Source organism: Schistocerca gregaria, chromosome X (genome assembly GCF_023897955.1).
Source record: "Schistocerca gregaria isolate iqSchGreg1 chromosome X, iqSchGreg1.2, whole genome shotgun sequence".
In the NCBI taxonomy this organism is placed as follows: domain Eukaryota; kingdom Metazoa; phylum Arthropoda; class Insecta; order Orthoptera; family Acrididae; genus Schistocerca; species Schistocerca gregaria.
In genome coordinates, this window is record NC_064931.1 from 662,421,571 (window position 1) to 662,440,286 (window position 18,716).

Genomic DNA, 18,716 nt, shown 5'->3' on the forward strand with positions numbered 1-18,716 from the left:
AAAATTTTATTTTTATTGTCCCTTCTTTGTTTTTGTTGTTGCTAGATGAGATTCAAAGAAAAATTCCCAACAGAAGCGGTCAAAATTTTTATTTAATTTAAACTTGTGTGTTCTATGTTCAGTGTTGAATGTACTCGAGTGAAGAGAGAGTTCCATTGTCGGCCAAAATCTATCAGATGGCAAGAAGCATGATAGCAAAGCTCATAGGTAGGACATTTAATTGTTTCTACACAGTACGCTTTATCTTCTCTTCTGCTGGGTAAATCAGTAGAAAGAACTATCAGTGTTTCTCATTAAGTGTGCGAAAGTATATTTAGAAAACAATGTTGATGATGCATGAAGTCTCACGGAGTGGAGCCTCCAGTTTTCTCTCGTTTCGCTTAATTCTCTTGTTCCACAGAAAATACAGTTGAAATTATTTCAGAATTTTTTCATACGTAACCTTTTGTACACTTATAAGTACCAAAGATATCCCCATATCTGAGTCAATTTTGTTTAGTATGTTTCATATCCATTGTCACCGGGAACAGCTGGATTATTTCTTCTGTTTTTGCAGTAATTGTTGTTCCGCGCATATTGCTGTGATTCACGTATGGTGTGCACAATTTCTTCTAAAGACGACTAGTACCTCATGTATAAAGTATTTCCCACACAAATATTTTTTTAATAAAAGTTTCAATAGCGTAACTTATAACAGCGAATATAATGGACCTTGTAAGGAATCTGCAGACCAAAAATCACACAATGTCTACGGAGTACGATGAAAGAGTGCCTCCCAATTTGTTGTTCACGCGGCAATGGCGAGATAAACGATTATCAGGAAATGAACCGAGCGAGAGCAATCACAGATTTTTTTTTAATCAGCTATCCGCTCCTGATGAGTCGTGATTCTCAAAATAATAGCTGAAGTAGCTGTAATAAAACCCAAGCGATAGTCAACAGGAGAGAGAATTCAAAGAATATTCCATGTTTATCCCAGCTAGTGTGTATAATCCTTTTGTTTTAATCGATTTCTAACACCAGCTTTTATAATCCGTATTTGTGTAGTGACTACTAAAACTTTTGCTAAAGCATTTTAGGAGTAGTTTAACATCATCCATTATCTGTACCTTTTACCAAAATTCAACTTTAAAAAAGAGCATTGTAAGACAAGTAGAAATTGTACAAACTCGTATATTCTATCGATCATTTTATTCGAAGCAAAGTAAGAATCAGGTCAGGAGAACTAAGTCTTCGCGATTGTAGCTCCTCTACAAACACGATAGCTTGTTGACGGAACTATATAAATCTGGAGACGATCCACTGAGACCGAAACCGGTCATAATGTAAAAAGAGTACAACTGTGACTGAAAAATAAACGATACACAAAAAACTTTTAAGTAAAGAATTATCTCGTTCATGTGTTTAGTTACTTTTCTTTTTTGTTATCACTTTGTTGGGAGAGTTTCACCTGCAGTCCAAGAAGCCTGATTATTGCTTTATTAATGGGAAACGTAAAGACGTTCGCAGCCTTACAAACTTTTGTCCTTAAGGAATATGCGAAATTTCTGACAGTTATTATTGGTTGCCGTGAGGGTTGCCTGTTGAGGGATTTAAGTGTTACGTCCTGTGGCGTACTAAATGTTTAACTTGGCAATATGGCGCCGGTGGGTTGAAACACAAGCATCAGTGTGCATTACAGTCAACATGCGTATGGATCAAGTGAGCAGCGATTTCCACGTAAAACCGTTTCACAAAAACGACAGAAATAGTGCTGTTGCTCTCCGCCAGTATCGACGCATTAAAGAAATTAGGAGAGGTCTTCCTTCCGCACCGCGGTTCAAGAATATGATTCGGAAGCTGGAATTAATTGGCGATTTGGGAATTACTTGTGGGAGAAGGCGAAGGCCAATTGTGCCACAAATGATTGAAGACATTACTGTTGCCCTACAATCGTTAAGAATGTTGGACGCAGTGTACGATCTTCATGCAGTGCACTAGCTGTTTCACATTCGATGATCCATCGTTCGAAATTTGTGAAATGGATCTGTAGTGCGGTTCCACGCTTGCAGACGCTTGTAACCTCGAACATAAACAATGCGCGTTTAAAAAATGTTACCATCTCATTTGGAAAATAAAATGCGTTTCTTTCAGTGGTTTATTCATTATTTCTCCTCTGCATGTCCTCACAAACGTTTTCATAATCTTGCATTGTCCTACGATCATTTGATTTTCATGTGGGCCCTCTCAAGCAGCAAAAGTTTAATTATAACTACCCTGTATATTCACGGCTTTCGTAGCAATATCTGAAAAGCATTTCACGCCGAGTGAATAGATTCGGATGTTCAAAAAGTGCTTGATGTTAGTTCAAAAAAATGGTTCAAATGGCTCTGAGCACTATGGGACTTAACATCTGTGGTCATCAGTCCCCTAGAACTTAGAACTACTTAAACCTAACTAACCTAAGTACATCACACACATCCATGCCCGAGGCAGGATTCGAACCTGCGACCGTAGCGTCACGCGGTTCCAGACTGACGCGCCTAGAACCGCACGGCCACACCGGCCGGCGTGATGTTAGTTATCCACGAGGAAAGAGAAGTGAGGTGTGTCTATGATAACATTACAATACATAAAAAATAAAAGAAGGGGCAGAAAAGGAAGTTTTATAGTGCACCAAACGGTTCAAATGGCTCTGAGCACTATGGGACTTAACAACTGTGTTTATCAGTCCCCTAGAACTTAGAACTACTTAAATCTAACTAACCTAAGGACATCACACACATCCATGCCCGAGGTACGATTCGAACCTGCGACCGTAGCGGCCGCGCGGTTCCAGACTGAAGCGCCTAGAACCGTTCGGCCACTCCGCCCGGCTATAGTGGACCAGCACACGTATTTGCACACGTGTACTTGCACACTGCATGCATTTAGCCCGAAATTCTTTAATTTCCACGTCGTGTTCCTTGCTCGAGATGCACAGTTGGGAAAGCAATTTGTTTGTTGACCCATCTAGTTATGTGGGTTCCCAGTATTTTGTGAGAAAAGCCGTGTCCATACATGTAACTTTAGTGACGACTCAACTGGTGGCAGGCATACTGCAGTGCCAAGGTGTGTCCACGTAGGACGTCAGTAAGTCGATGTAGTGGCTAGGTTTTCAATATGGCGTCAGAGAATTCGGGTGGAATTTCTGTGCAGCTTATGACATTAGAGATGAGGCAAGAGGTAAAGGAAAAGAAAATCCAAACGTTAGATCCGAAAATGGATTTCACGCAAGGAATAAAATGATGGCAACAGTCCTTACTTATACACTTATCCACCCGGATGGCCGCGCGCGTTAGCTGGCCACTTACGGGGACCGTGGAGGAGAGCCAGCACCGTCGAATATGCCCAACGGATTAATGATGAGGGCCGAGGGTCGATATGTAGGCCAGCCTCGATAGGGTTTCTTGGTGGTTTCCCACATCCGACTTCGTGAATACCGGTATGGTCCCCACGTCCTGCCCTACTTATGCGATTCGCAATCATTTAGAAAACATTCGCACACTTTTACATGGGTTAACATTAGACGCAGACAGTTGAATACACAAATTCCGTCCCGGGAGCGTGGGGAGTGTGGAGATGAGAGAAGGGGAAAGGCGGAGAATGATGCTGAGATGAAGGCTCCACAATCACCCTTTACCACTAACACCGCCAAATCAAAAAAATTAACAAAAATGGTTCAAATGTCTTTGAGTACTATGGGACTTAACATCTGAGGTCATCAGTCCCCTCGAACTTAGAACTACTTAAACCGAACTAACCTAAGGACATCACACACATCCATGCCCTAGGCAAGATTCGAACCTGGGGCCGTAGCAGTCGGGCGGTTCCGGACTGAAGCGCTAGCCACTCCGGCCGGGTCACTGAGTACAACCAGCTTTTAGCTATTATTCACATGGCGGAAGCTGGCACCTGGGTGTTCACACATGCTACAGCAGTCTGCCGTGATTTGTGGCGTCACTTTATTTGCGGGTGTGAACGGGACTTACGCTCAATGTGACGCACAATATTCTTTCAGCGTGTCCCACCACAGTTTGTTGGATACCCCCACATTACCAAACGTACCCGTAGCGAAGCGTGCAGCTATTTTAAAGATCTTCTGTATCTGTTCAAATAATCCAGCTTTGAAAGATTTCATACCGGCAAAGTATACTCAAGAATTGGTCGAATGAGGAATTTATAAAGAACCTCTTCCTTTCCTGAATTACTTTTCTTCACTAACTTCCTATAAATCTTCCGTCTGCATCTCACACAGCTAGATTTATCTGATCGTTCTACTTTATCTCGTACTAGACAGAAACTCTTGTATACTTGACTGCTTCCAGTGATGGATTACCGATCGTGTACACAAATACTATTGCATTTCTTCGTACTTGTACGCACACTAAGTTATAATTATTTATACTGTGCTAGTCAACAACCCTTAAAAAAATGGCTCTGAGCACTGTGGGACTTAACATCTGAGGTCAACAGTCCCCTAGAACTTAGAACTACTTAAACCTAACTAACCTAAGGACATCACACACATCCATGCCCGAGGCAGGATTCGAACCTGCGACCTTAGTGGTCGCGCGGTTCCTGACTCAAGCGCCTAGAACCGCTCGGCCACACCGGCCGGTTAACTACCGTTCATTTCGTAATAACTTCCTAGCTATTTCAGCACTATGCGTACAACTGCATGGTCTGCAAACAGTAATTTATATACACCGTATGTCCAAAATGTTCCAAGACTGATTTCACACCTAACAGCGTAAGCGACGTTATCGCAGTAACTACGGTGAACTCTTGAACTAACAGTTGTAAACAACAGATGTGCATTCGACCAGACAGATGTAAGCGGGCAGTCACGTAGCAGACGTGCGACCGTAGTGTGTCAACTGGTTCTGCCACGAATCATGATGGAGCAACCTCTCTAAATCAAGTATTTAAGACATTCTCTGGAATGTTTTGAAGAAGATAAAAGTGTGTGCGGAGCCTTTCCTGCTCACTTTAACTCCCGAACAAAAACAGCCACCTGTGGACGCCTGCAGCAACTTGATTTTAAATGCAAAATGCGTACAATTCTTTTCTGGAGAAGATAATGAATTAAGAGACTTCATATCATCAATACGAACTTACCACAAAACGGCATAATGCGAAAAGTCACATGAAGGGCCAGAGCTTTGATGAGATAACCAACATTGAAGCGAGTTGGCCGACATTCCAAAGGATTTTCCTCTGTAGAACCCCTGTAGCATAACAGTCTTAAATTTTCTATGTTTCTTATTAATCCAGTTTCGCAACTTCTTAAATTGACGGGTTGTGTGAAGAGTAGCTGCGGTGGCGAGATGCGTTCTGGCGTTTGTTTGGAGACCTCCGGCCGACGGTCGTTTAGAGATTTTTCTGACATTTTGCCAGCAACAACAGGAGATCATAGCGGATTTGAACCCCACCACAGTTCAGTAGAAGTATTTGTGTTTGCACATCTACAAATTTCCAAACTTCTTAGCGAACTTGCGAAGGTTACAGTAGAATATAAATTAAAAATTTCTAAAATGCCAAGGAATTCTATAATCGTAAGCTGCCTAGCACAAGATATTTTGAGTTGCTTCCTCGAGGACCTGCCGACGAGGATGGGTTTGCAGTACGACCCGCTGCAGAGAATACTCCAGGCAGAAATAAGCACACATTCACTGTCGGGCCATACGTACGCTCAACAACAAATCCTATACATTTAATGAGTCCACCGGTAGGACCGGCAAACCCCAGGAAACTGAATAAGGCAAGAAGGAAAGGGGAAGTATTTTCACTAAGGAAAAGGTAACAGACAAACGGGCTTCTCGAATGTAGGAGCGGAGGACTGAAAGAAACAGCATTTACACGCTCGCACATGGGTGGTATGCAGAGATATGTTCGCAATTGTAGTATTATGTGATTGAAATACTGGTAATGCTGGGATGCATTACGATTTTACGTTGTGTAAATTGGGACGTAATCAAAAGTGTGGTAGTTTGTTGCTATTCAGCTTTTTGTGCCAATTACATGACACATGTACTTTCCAAATTTTGGATGAATCCTTTTCATATCCTGTGTTTCTCTGAATTACAAATTCTTGGAAGCTTTGCTAAAGCGATGCGCTAAGCGTAGATTTAAACAGACTGTAAATGTTATTATACCAACATATTTTACTTTTTATTTTTCTTGACACGGTTGCATTAAGTCATTTTCTTGTCTCTCTATCTGTTCGGTACAAATTTTGCAATTGATTTAAGACTAACTTTCCATCGAGCTCGAGACTACAATTGGTAAACATACCTCATAACTTTATGACATTACAGTATTAACTCTCTCTCTTTTCCGGCTGTTCCTTAGGGTTGGGGCGGGGGGTGAAAATTTTGGTAACGTTTGAAATCTAGGCTGTCCTGGGTCATGGCATGCTATATGGGTAGTATCTAAATGCGTTTCAGGGGATATAGTACGGATGGGCTCGGCTGAGCAGAAACAGGGGGAAGAGGAGCTGGGCGGACATAGGGAGTTGATATGTGTAAGATGTTTGACATACGTATACAAGGGCGAATGCCACTGGTATAAGGCTAGTATGGATATAAAATCATATAAATTAAATTTACCTGGCTTCTTTACTTTAATTTTTAGGGAAAAATTAAACAGATTGACTAATTATTAGCAAGTAGAGCACTAGTCTATTTCGGATTTCATCAGGTTGAAAGACACTGACATAAACCTGGAATTTAACCCATGTGTCTCTTACAATCTCATCAAAATTTTTAAAGTCATCTGAGGAATTTCACACACACAAAACTGAAAAGCAGAAATTAATCATTTAAATAAAAATAAATTTCTTACACATCACTTTTTTTAAATCGGATTAAAAGGTATAAAATAATTTCTCCTACCCTCATATAGATTGCTAACGCCATAAAGATAGTCCTGAAAATTTGGGAGTGTAAATTTTTTATAGCTATACAATTCTTGCAAGGTTTAGAACGAAAAACATGGGGCACATGCAGTAGATAATAGTAAGGATGTGAATTACACATGCTTCAGTTAAGTACTGCATGCAGCTCACGGTTTTCGTTTTAAGGCTTCCAAGTATTTTCATAGCCATTAAACATTCACAGTCAGAAATTTTCAGCACTATCTGTAATGGATTGGGAATCTGTATGGGCCTAGGAGAAATTATCTCATGCTTTCTAGTTCGGTTCAAAAACGCGTTATATTAGAAGTTTATTTTTATTTAAGTAAATAGTAGTATTATTAACGTCGTGGGTATTTGTGGCACGGTAAACGTCATGATGGCGTCTAATTCTATTTCCTCAAAGGCGATCAAATACCACTCCCTGGCGCCGTGACTGCAACTAAACTGGTGTGGATCAAAGATACCGTGGGTGGCGAAAACAGGAACAGGCAGCAAGTCAAGAAGAGGCCGTGGAAGTCTGTACAATTTTATAGTAGCTGCCACATCCCTACCTTAAGGTGTGCTATGCTCTATTTCTGCTTCTGACAATTCTTCCCCATTACGAAAGGTGTACTAAGTTTCGTGCGTTAGGAATTCTTCAGTCCAGTTGCCTATACGTTCGGACATTCCGTATACTCAACTGCACTGAAGGCTTTCTGGGAGTCGAGAAACACACCAATAACCTGAGCTCTGTTGTCTGCTACTTTATGGATATCACCAAAGAACAGAGCGAGTTGAGTTTTTCACAGTCGGGACTTGGAGGTACCTAGAGAATTTGCTCAGCCCCCGAGAAGCACAGTAGTCTATCACAAACCATGCTACATAATTCTGTAACACTCTGACATCCCTGAGAATGATGTATGGCTTTGCACATCTGTCCTTCCCCCCTTCTTACGGTTTGTAACGACCAGCAGCATGTTCAAGCCACGTAACACTATTCGTCGTCCCAACTACCTACGATGAATCATTGTCAGAATTCAAGATAGATCTTAGGTATTTTCTATACAGACTCTAACGGACGTCTCGTCATGTACAGTGGCGCTGGCCAGTGTCGCCGAGCGGCTATAGGCGCTTCAGTCTGGAACCACGCGACCGCTACGGTCGCAGGCTCGAATCCTTTCTCGGGCATGGATATGTGTGTGGTCCTTAGGTTAGTTAGGTTTCATTAGTTCTAAGTTCTAGGGGAATGATGACCTCACCTGTTAAGTCCCGTAGCGATCAGAGCCCTTTGAACCATTTTTGTACAGTGGGCTTTCCTCTATCGAGCAACTTACGCAAAGTTGCATTTCAGCACCCAATTATTACTGTTTCTGTAATTTGCTCATATGTGCGACGGTCAAATGCAGGATCTGATTTCTGTTCGTCTTTGGAGAAGCGGTTTCGGATGACATAGTTTAGGATTTAAGCTTTAGTTTTCGATCATCACACTGCCAATGTGCTGTTTAAGTCTCCAGGGAGTGCTGTTGTTTATTTAACATATTCCATTGCGTCGTAGTACGGCATGTTTGTAGGTTAACTTACAATGTGTCAATATAAAAAAGTAGAACCCTTTTTGTACCGCTACACAACTCTGTCATATTCTCTAAATCATTTTCTGTATCAGGAATTTGGCCTTGGAATAATCTTCCACGAAATATTAGACAAATTAAAATTCTTTCAAACTTCAAAAGATAGATAATGTCCCACCTTCTGTCAAAATAGCTATTTCTTCTTGAAGATCGCTCTCGTCAACCTCCCCTCTCCCCCCCCCCCTCCCCCAACACACACACACTTCTCACTCCCCTTGACTGCAGAGTTATCTATTGAAATTCTCTTCTATCCTGCCAGCCATTGCGAGCAAACAAGGCTTCAAAATTGCTAAACTAATTAATATCGTTATTAATGCTTCCGTTACTTTAGTATTATTACTAGTGTTACAATTACTGTAATAATTGCAAATTATTAGTTTTTATCATTAATGAAAATTTGTATTATTGGGTTTGTTATGTAATAACTAATTCATGTCGTTCTTATTTGCTCCACTATTTTATCATCATTATTAGTGGTACTATTGTTATTATTATTATTATTCCCAAATATTATTTTTCTGAATAATGCAAATTATTGTTATTGTGACTTATGTAATATTTTTTGTATGTGTTGTTCCTGGTCAGACGTAAGAGAGAGCCTCAAGGCCCTGATTTGGTCTGCCTAAATAAGCGGTAAGTAAATAAGTAAACATAACTTACATTAAGAAAGATAATGTAGATCATGCTGTTACATCAGAAGCCTAACATTCCTGTTACATCAGATGCCTAACATTCCCAGTAAAAAATTAGAGTATACCAAATCTCAACAATTTACTTGAATATTGTATACATATGCACTTGACATATATTTGTCTTCAACATATTCATAATTAAAAAAAAGAAGATGTTTAAATATGGATTTGTGCGCTTTTCATATATATGACACAAATTAATGCCTGTGAGAATGATTTTACGCGTTATGATAAGGAATCGGTTAGCCGTATTGCATAGATCCATTTTTTCGCGCTACGAATAAATTTATATGTAAAACCAGAGTATTGTCATGTAATTGAGAATCTCATTCAGTTTCAAAAATTGTAAAAAGCTGTGATGAATTTATGAACCAAGTGTGATTTTTTGTTAGGATTTTCCTTCCTTTTCATTTAGGCTTACTTGTTTCCTAAGCGTGCCCTCTCTTTCTTTGAATTACTGAAGAGTAATTAATAGCAGGTGGACAATAGTTTGATCTCCTTCATTAGCCTACGTACCCACTGTGCGTCATAATATATTTTGAACCGTTTATAACAGGCTTTTAGTTGGATATGACTTGTTACCTGGTTATAAAAACCGATGAGCGTGATAGCTTAATCGTTAAACTTTGACGGACTGTGGCACAGTATGATTCTGTGTTTCCCTCGTTTTAATCTTAGCACTTGCCAACGAAGTTTCCGTGTGATGCCCACATTCTCTCCAGCTTCCACGACGGGTATTAGGAAGAACGTCAATTCGTTTACTTAATGCTATGACTGGCAATCAGCCCCACTGCTGGAAGAGACGCGATTTGTGATTACTTACGGGTTGCCGGAAGGAAGCTGTTGTCGCAGCCTTGTTGCTCGTCCCCTGCTACGTGCAAACATTTGCGGCCGTAACGAAGCCCTTTGTGGCCGGTGTATTGTGAAGAGGCCTTTTATTTCGGCAGGGCTTCATTAAACGCCTTTGTGCTGCCAGTGACAGAAGCCGGTGCTCGGGGAACGATGAAGCTATAAAAACGCGCAGGCCGGGTGCGGGCTTGCGTCTATAAGGCAGCCACCACGATACGGAGGAGGGGGCTGGGGGTTGGGTTTGTGAGATAATATCTGAACTGGCTGCATTTTATGAAAATCAAAAATACCATAGACCGTTGCTAAAATCGAGACGCACAAGACTTCCTACGAGATCCTACTATTTTAGTACTGGTTTCATGGGAATTTTGTGTTTCGTAACAAAGAACCAAGAAGAGATGCAAACGTTAAAACACTGCACTTGATTTCAGGAGGAACAGAGCCCAAATCATGATTTTGGTCTCCGTGGTTTCCCCACAAAGCGTTTCGGGAATTCTAGGATGGTGGGTCGTTAGGCAAGGCCCCAGTCAAGACCCCACTCCAAATGTGACCAGTTTCAGTTTGAGTATACCATATAGGCTGCGAAACGATATATCATAACCTATCTTAATTTTCATCACATTTCGTTAACGACGAGACGTTGAACTGTAATCTTCCTCTCTTGGCCTGATGAACGTGGAGGAAAGTGGCGCAGAGGTTGGGACAGTGGGCTTGTGCGCTTAAAAAAACAGATGTTCCTCTATTTCAGTACTGATTCAGGTTACCCGTCACTTCTTCAAATCTCATGGAGCGAATGGTTCATTTGGTCCCTGAACAAGGGGAAGGCTGATTAATTCCACTATTATTGTTCAACCAGAAGTCACTCCAAATTTGACAGGACACCTAGCTGTCACTATCTTTTTTTCTGGCTTTTATCCCTTATCTACATGGAGTAGGCATGTTAATTATTGGGTTTGGCAATATTAGTGGTAAAGGGTGGCCGGATGCTATTCCTGTGCCCTCTCCCTGGCCCCTCGTCCTCAACAGAATTTGTGTACCCCAACTGGATGCGTACACTGTAATCCCAAACCTAAATGTTTGCAAATCGCGTGACAGTGGCAGGACGTGTGTAGCATCCAGGTATTCACCGAGTCGGATGAGTGAAACCGCCTAAAAACCACATCCAGGCAAGCCGGCACACAAGCCCTAGCATAACGGATTCGGGTCTGTGATCTGCCACATTCCCCTTCACCCACGCCCCGCCTTCGAGGAAACCCGAAAGAGCCTTGCCAACGCCTCTGCTCTCCAGGGGAGGGGGGGGGGCGGGAAGGGAGAAGTGGGTGGAGGGGAGGGAGGTTACACATTAAGCTCTCACTATCCTTCCCTTTATTTTGGTGACTGCCAAAATCAAAAAGAAATTCTTTCACTTCATGCTGTTTTTATTGAATCTCAGGTCAGATTAGCACTCATTTAAGCTCTTCTACATCTACATGATTACTCTGAAATTCTCATTGAAGTTCTTGGCAGAGGGTTCATCGAACCACAATCATACTATCTCTCTACCATTCCACTCCCGAGCAGCGCGCGGAAAAAACGAACACTTAAACCTGTTATGTTCGAGCTCTAATTTCTCTTATTTTATTTTGATGATCATTCCTACCTATGTAGGTTTGGCTCAACAAAATATTTTCGCATTCGGAAGAGAAAGTTGGTGACTGAAATTTCGTAAATAGATCTCGCCGCGACGAAAAACGTCTTTGCTTTAATGACTTCCATCTCAACTCGGGTATCATATCTGCCACACTCCCTCCCCTATTACGTGATAATACAAAACGAGCTGCCCTTTTTTGCACCCTTTCGATGTCCTCCGTCAATCCCACCTGGTAAGGATCCCACACCGCGCAGCAATATTCTAACAGAGGACGAACGAGTGTAGTGTAAGCCGTCTCTTTAGTGGACTTGTTGCATCTTCTAAGTGTCCTGCCAATGAAACACAACCTTTGGCTTGCCTTCCCCACAATATTATCTATGTGGTCACGTGGTCTTTCCAACTGAAGTTGTTCGTAATTTTAACACCCAGGTACTTAGATGAATTGACAGCCTCGAGAATTGTACTATTTATCGAGTACTCGAATTCCAACGGATTTCTTTTGGAACGCATGTGGATCACCTCACACTTTTCGTTATTTAGCGTCAACTGCCACCTGCCACACCATACAGCAATCTTTTCTAAATCGGTTTGCAACTGACATGTGAGAATTATTTCCAATACGGTAGTGCCTGTCAGTGGCACCTAGGTACATCCGTCCCACCTCACACCAAAATTCATCATTTCATCCGGACTGATATTGTATAAATCTTTCCCGGCACGATATGGTATGGTTTAGCGAAGGAAGATATTAGTGAGTTTCTCGTTAAAAGTTATTATTACAGTATCTGAGAATCTTCTGAACCGTTAGATGGTCTGTGACCACTGTGGTGTTGTAATGATAAACAATCATGCCCGACACTACAGACCTCCAACGACGGAGAACTATAGGCATATCCGTGAAGACAGTGGAAGGAGCACAATCGAATGAGCTACTCAGAATTTATTAAATCGCTCGTCAGTTCAGATGAAGGCTTGAAAATATTGTCCACTGACTTCTGAATCAATTAACGTTGTTAAGTACTAAAACTAACAGAAATTAGTGCAGCATAAGATACAAGCTAAGAAGATGTAGCCCTATTGCTTATATTAAGCACTCATAGTTAATTAGAATTAGTAAATTTTGATTTAAAGAAATTGATCAACATTTACTACTCTAATTAAGAACGTCACATTGAAAATGGTGCTAAAACAGTTTACTTCCCTGCATAGGAAGAAGGCAAACTCCATGGTCAAGAGGTTTCAGGTTGTTCAACGATATTTTCTGGATACTTTGGTGTTAGGAACCCATGGTCTTAGGTCGTTCGTTACGGAGTAACATGGTGGTCATGATTTATTTGGTTTATTACCATAATTACCTTTATTTCTATGAAAATAGCTTCACAACACTGAAAGAGTCTATGATATTCAGTCACCAAAATGTCCAATGCAAAAACTACACTCACACAGCTGCAAAAGTTCTGTGGTGTGGTTGGCCTCGCTATAGGAACAGCTCATCGTTTTTGTGACACTCTTGCAATCCGTTCAGTGAAGCCATGCACGAGGTGCATATCTGTCAACCGTTTATTAGTAAACTATCCACAGTTCTGTGTACTATTACGTGGCAGCTAATACCAAAATTATCACGTAACTCATTTTACAATATAATATGTAGTTCCAAATGGTCGGTAAAGTCAGACCGCATGAAAACTGCTAGTAGTATTCATTCCTGGGAGTGAATGCATTGCTGATTATTACCTTCTCTTCTTTCCTGTTGACACGGTGAGGTGCTCTTGTAATTTGACAGCCTTGAGGGAGCTTTTAGCTGGTTTGCGGAAGGGAAGTTAGCAGTCGAGTCTTAAATCTGTTTGACGCTGAAAGCCGTTCTTCACGCAGGTATAGAACAGAAGATGTCATTCTGTCATGCAACTAGACCGTGCAGAAGGAAGAGATTTTCTGCCTTCTTCCCAGCGCCATTCCGCACTGGTTAACTCTTAACTCACGAGGTGACTTTTCTGTTGCGTAGACCACGAGGTGGGGTCTCTAAGACCCCTATGTTCAAACCGAGATTTAAGGCAAAAATAATTTGAAATTTTTAATTTATGCTGTATAAAATTTGTTTTTACAATTATTTAAGTGCTGTTTAAATGCTTCTAGTTTATTTTATTGCGCTAAACAAAGCCTGCAGCATTTTACTATTTATCACAGAAAAACACATAATTTTGTGTGATTCTTGTAAATAGTACACATAAATGGACTGTTAGAGTACTGAATTTTACATTCTGAAAAATTATACAATCTCTGTAGCTAATAAATTTCCAAATAAAACAAAATTGCAGGGTTTAAATTTGCATATAAAAATTCCACCCGACAGGTAGAAAAAGAAAGTCTGTCAAATTGACATTCACTGCTGTGAACTACATTTTTCTTATCAGCATTCAGAGCACATTCGATTTTAACAGACAATTTAAGTATTTCATTAGAGAAACAGACAGATCCCCATCACAACTTTCCATAAGTTCTTCCTCTGAATGATACTCTTGTTCGGTAGCAGAACTGTGAACATTGGCTAATGTAAAATGGCCGTCTTTTTCGTTTATTTCTTGATCTATATCACTGACACCTTCCTCCATTGACCGTCGAACAATTTCGCCAGACTCGGCAAAGTTAAAACTAACACATTCGTGCGAACACATTTTGAGCTATACGGTACCGTACTGAAGAAAACAGCTACGTAGTTCACGAGGCGGGGTCTAGGAGACACCCATCAATAACACATGTAGACAATAAACACAGAAGGAGATAACGCAACCACAGCAAAACATCATAAGCTGGGTAATTTAAGGAAGGTAGGGGAAGTATAGAAGCATTCCACCACAACTGGCCTTGGAGGGGAGTTCGTAAATTTTCGCGCAGTATGAGAGACCACACCTCGTGAGTTAAGGGTTAACCGTGACAAAATCCAGAAGAGTAATAAATTATTAAATTTCATTGGTCAGAGCCGGTAAGATCTGCCACAATTGGCCGACGAGACTCCGACATCGGCAGAACCGGCTAAGATTCACAGAGTAAAGTCAGAACACACTTTGTTGAGGGACACTGTCGGGTATACACTTGCTCCAGGTCGTTGCAGGGCGCTGCAGAGAAAATTACAGCATAGTACAGAGGACGAGCTGAATTTATAACTTTCAGCCACCACCGCAGCCGTCTTTGACAATCGCACACCTTAAGGTCAGTCAGCATATGCCACTGCTGCAGACACCGAGATGACGAGAAAGCAACTTTAGTTAATTTGCAATAGCGTTTCATTGCGAGGATCAAATTATCACAGCCAGCTAGTCGCATGGTTTTATGGGGATCTTCCAAGCACTGTAAGTCACTGGGGATCGGATGTTAAGCAACTTAGGGGCATGCTAAACAGCTCAACCGACGCTTCACAATAACATGGTTACCGTAAAGCAAATACTGCCAGATAAATAAACCCAAGACAGAACTAGCAGTACTAAATGCAAGCTTTAGCACTCCGTCTTCAGGTCACAAGTGGCCCATCGGGACCATCCGACCGCCGTGTCATCCTCAGTTGAGGATGCGGATAGGAGGGGCGTGTGGTCAGTACACCGCTCTCCCGATCGTTAGGATGGTTTTCTTTGGGCGGAAAATGCAAGCTTTAGGGCGGAGAGTAAAGTGGACACTATCATTATCAGCAGCAAGTAATGTCAGTGAATGGAACAATTTTATTTTCAAACGAAATACACTGCTCATGCTGTTGTGCTGATATTTTCAGTACATTATTGATAGAAACGTAAATATGGGTAAGAAATCAAACGAAATGCAATTACTTTGTAACTAGCAGCCGAAGACCACGTTTCCCTTGGACAGAAACACTCATGAAATATTCCTGAAAAATCTCAGAAGTTTTGTCGCTGGAGCTCCGGTTCACCCTGCACAACACATCTAAGGATCATTATTTTTACTGAAGCTTTTTGGTGCAAAAATATACACGTTTCGTAACGCACTGCCCACGTGTGGGAGTGCCACGTGTCAGGTCCTGAGGATCAGCTTGTTGTCGTAAGGGCCGAGTGGTCGACGGTGGAAACGGTGTATAAATCTGCAAGCACAAACCAAAAGTAATCTAAAACTTGAAAGCCAAGAATCGTCAACAGCTCGCAAACAAAACCACCATATCAGACAGAGAGAAAAACCCAAATCAAGCGGGCGAATGTGTGCGAAAATAACGTCGGTGCTCGAAAAGGTGTGGAAACGTCAACACAACCGAACGAGGAAAAAGCGCAAAATTTCCTCCTCAACTCACTGCCAAAGGCTCTTGCTAACTGACGCGAGAGTACGCTGAACACGGTGTGGGTGCAAAAGCAAACAATTCTGGATGGCCAACTCTGTTACGTCCATTTCAATCTTGATTTGTCCGAGTCCGGCAACGAAACTAAAACATGCCTTCGGTGAAATCTGTAATTTGTAATCAATAATTTCTCACTCACTAAATAAGATAACTACATAATTTAAGACACCAACTAATCACGGTTAAGTTAGAACCAAATGCAGCAAGTCAAAATTAATATCGGCTTAATATCATAAAACTTGCATGGTGTACTGAAAAGCGGAAAACAGAGTTTATTATCGGGTTGGTTCTGTCCCTGGTAATAGCCGGTGGCCAGTGTGCTTAAGAGAGGGAGCTATTTGGTTCGTTAATTCCGTTTCATACCTCGTCTGCACATTTTCTAACCCACTAATGTAAAATGACTGAGTTCAAAATTGTCATGTACTTTTTTATACTGGAAATTTACAATACAATGGCTTTGATACTAATAAAATATGCACATATTAGGCTTAACATTACTCGTGCTATTAACGAAACATAGCTACCTTTGACAACATGCATGCTGTATTACACATGATACTTGCATTTAATTAAGAAATCGTTAACAGAATAGAACGAACCCTTCAAAAGAAACGGTCATTTAAAACTTGATAGTACGATATTGGTTAAAAGATCAAAATTTTTGTGGATGTGTATGGAACGCCTTTCTGAGTCATTAACAGCTTCAATAAAAGGCAGTGTACTTTTTTCTGGCATTGTTGCTGTAACGTCCCACTGTTTTCAAGCAGCAATTCATTATCTGTGATAAATTACATCATAGAGTATAAATCATACTATGGACACTATCACTAAACAAAAGATATGATTCTAATGATCGGTTTCTATACAATGAAATAATTATTTTCTAAGCCATAAGCTACAGAATAATATTATGTCACTAGACATTATGCTGTTGTGGTCCTGTGTCCGAAGATTGGTTGAAGCGAATTCCCTACGCTCGCCCATCCTCCTCAAGTCGATCGCCCCAGCAAAGTCATTGCGACCTACATCCATTTGAAGTTGCTTAATGTATTCCAGCCTTGCTCTACCTCTACATTTTTTACCCACCATATTCTTATGGCATTAATAAATTTAAATATGCAAGATATGTTAAGATTCTGGAATATTTGTTTCCGAACCTAGCTAGTACGCTTGTTGAGCTTACCTGCTGGAGAAGCTCAATAATATGCTTCTTCCAGAGCAACATAACCTCTGTATGAGAAAGAACGGTTACTTCGTATGAAAAATTTATTTAAAAAGGTAAAGTCTGTTGCTACTGTTGTAGTCTTCAGCTCGAGGAGTGGTTTGATGCAGTTCTCCACGTTAGTCTATCCCGTGCAAGCTTCTTCATCTCTGAATAACTATTGCAACCTAATTCCATTAGAGCCGGCCGGAGTGGCCGAACGGTTCTAGGCGCTACAGTCTGGAACTGCGCGACCGCTACGGTCGCAGGTTCGAATCCTGCCTCGGGCATGGATGTGTGTGACGTCCTTAGGTTAGTTACGTTTAAGTAGTTTTAAGTTCTAGGGGACTGATGATCTCTGTAGTTAAGCCCCACAGTGCTCAGAGCCATTTGAACCATTTAATTCCATTAGAACCAGCTTAACTGCATCCCTGCTTAGGCATCCCACTACAATTTTTACATGCAACGCTTCTCTCCATCACCAGACTGACTAATTCTTCTTGCCTGAAGATAGTCCCCTCAAATGATACTTGTTTTTTTTAATTTTTAGTCAACTTCTTCCATAAAGTGCTTTCTTTCCCATTTCGATATACTATCTCCTCATTAGTTATTTGATCTACGCCTCTAACCTTCCCCATCGTTCTGCAGCACCACATTTGAAACTCTACTATTATCTTAGTCTGAACCGCTTATTTTCCACGTTCCAATACCGCAAAAACAGAGCGACGTGGCGCAGTGGGTAGCACACTGGACTTGCATTTCGGAGGACGACGGTTCATATCCGCATCCGGCCATGCAGCTTTAGGTTCCCGCGATTTCCCCAAATCGCTTCAGACATCTTCCAGGGTGGTTGCTTTCGAAGAGCAGGGTCAAATTCCTTCCCCGTCCTTGATTCAATACGAGCTTGTGCTCCATCTCTAATAATCTCGATGTCGACAAGCCGTTCAGATCTTATTTCATTTCTTTTTTATTTCCTTAAAAGGCTACTCTGCAGATAAATATCTTCAGAAAAAAACTTATAATTTATGCTGAATGTGAGCAAATTCCTCTTTTTCATAAATACGTTTGTTGATGTTGCCAGTCTGCATTTTATATCCTCTCTTCTTCGGCCATCATCCCTATTTTTCTGCCTTAACAACTAAACAACTCATCTACTATCTTCAGCATCTCATGTCCTAATCTAATGCGCTTAGCATCGCCTAATTTAAATTGGCTACATTCCATTAACCCTGTTTAATATTGTTGTTGTTCATCATATTCTCTCTTTTCAAGACAATATGCATTCCTGCCAACTGCATTTCCAAGTTTTTGCCGCCTCTTACAGAATTAGAATGCCATTAGCAAACCATATAGTTTTATTTCTTCTCCCTAAACTTTAATTTCCTAATTTATCCTTGTTTCCCTTTACTATTTCCTCAGAGTACTGTCTGAATAACATGTGGGTTAGAATATAACTCTGTCTCACTC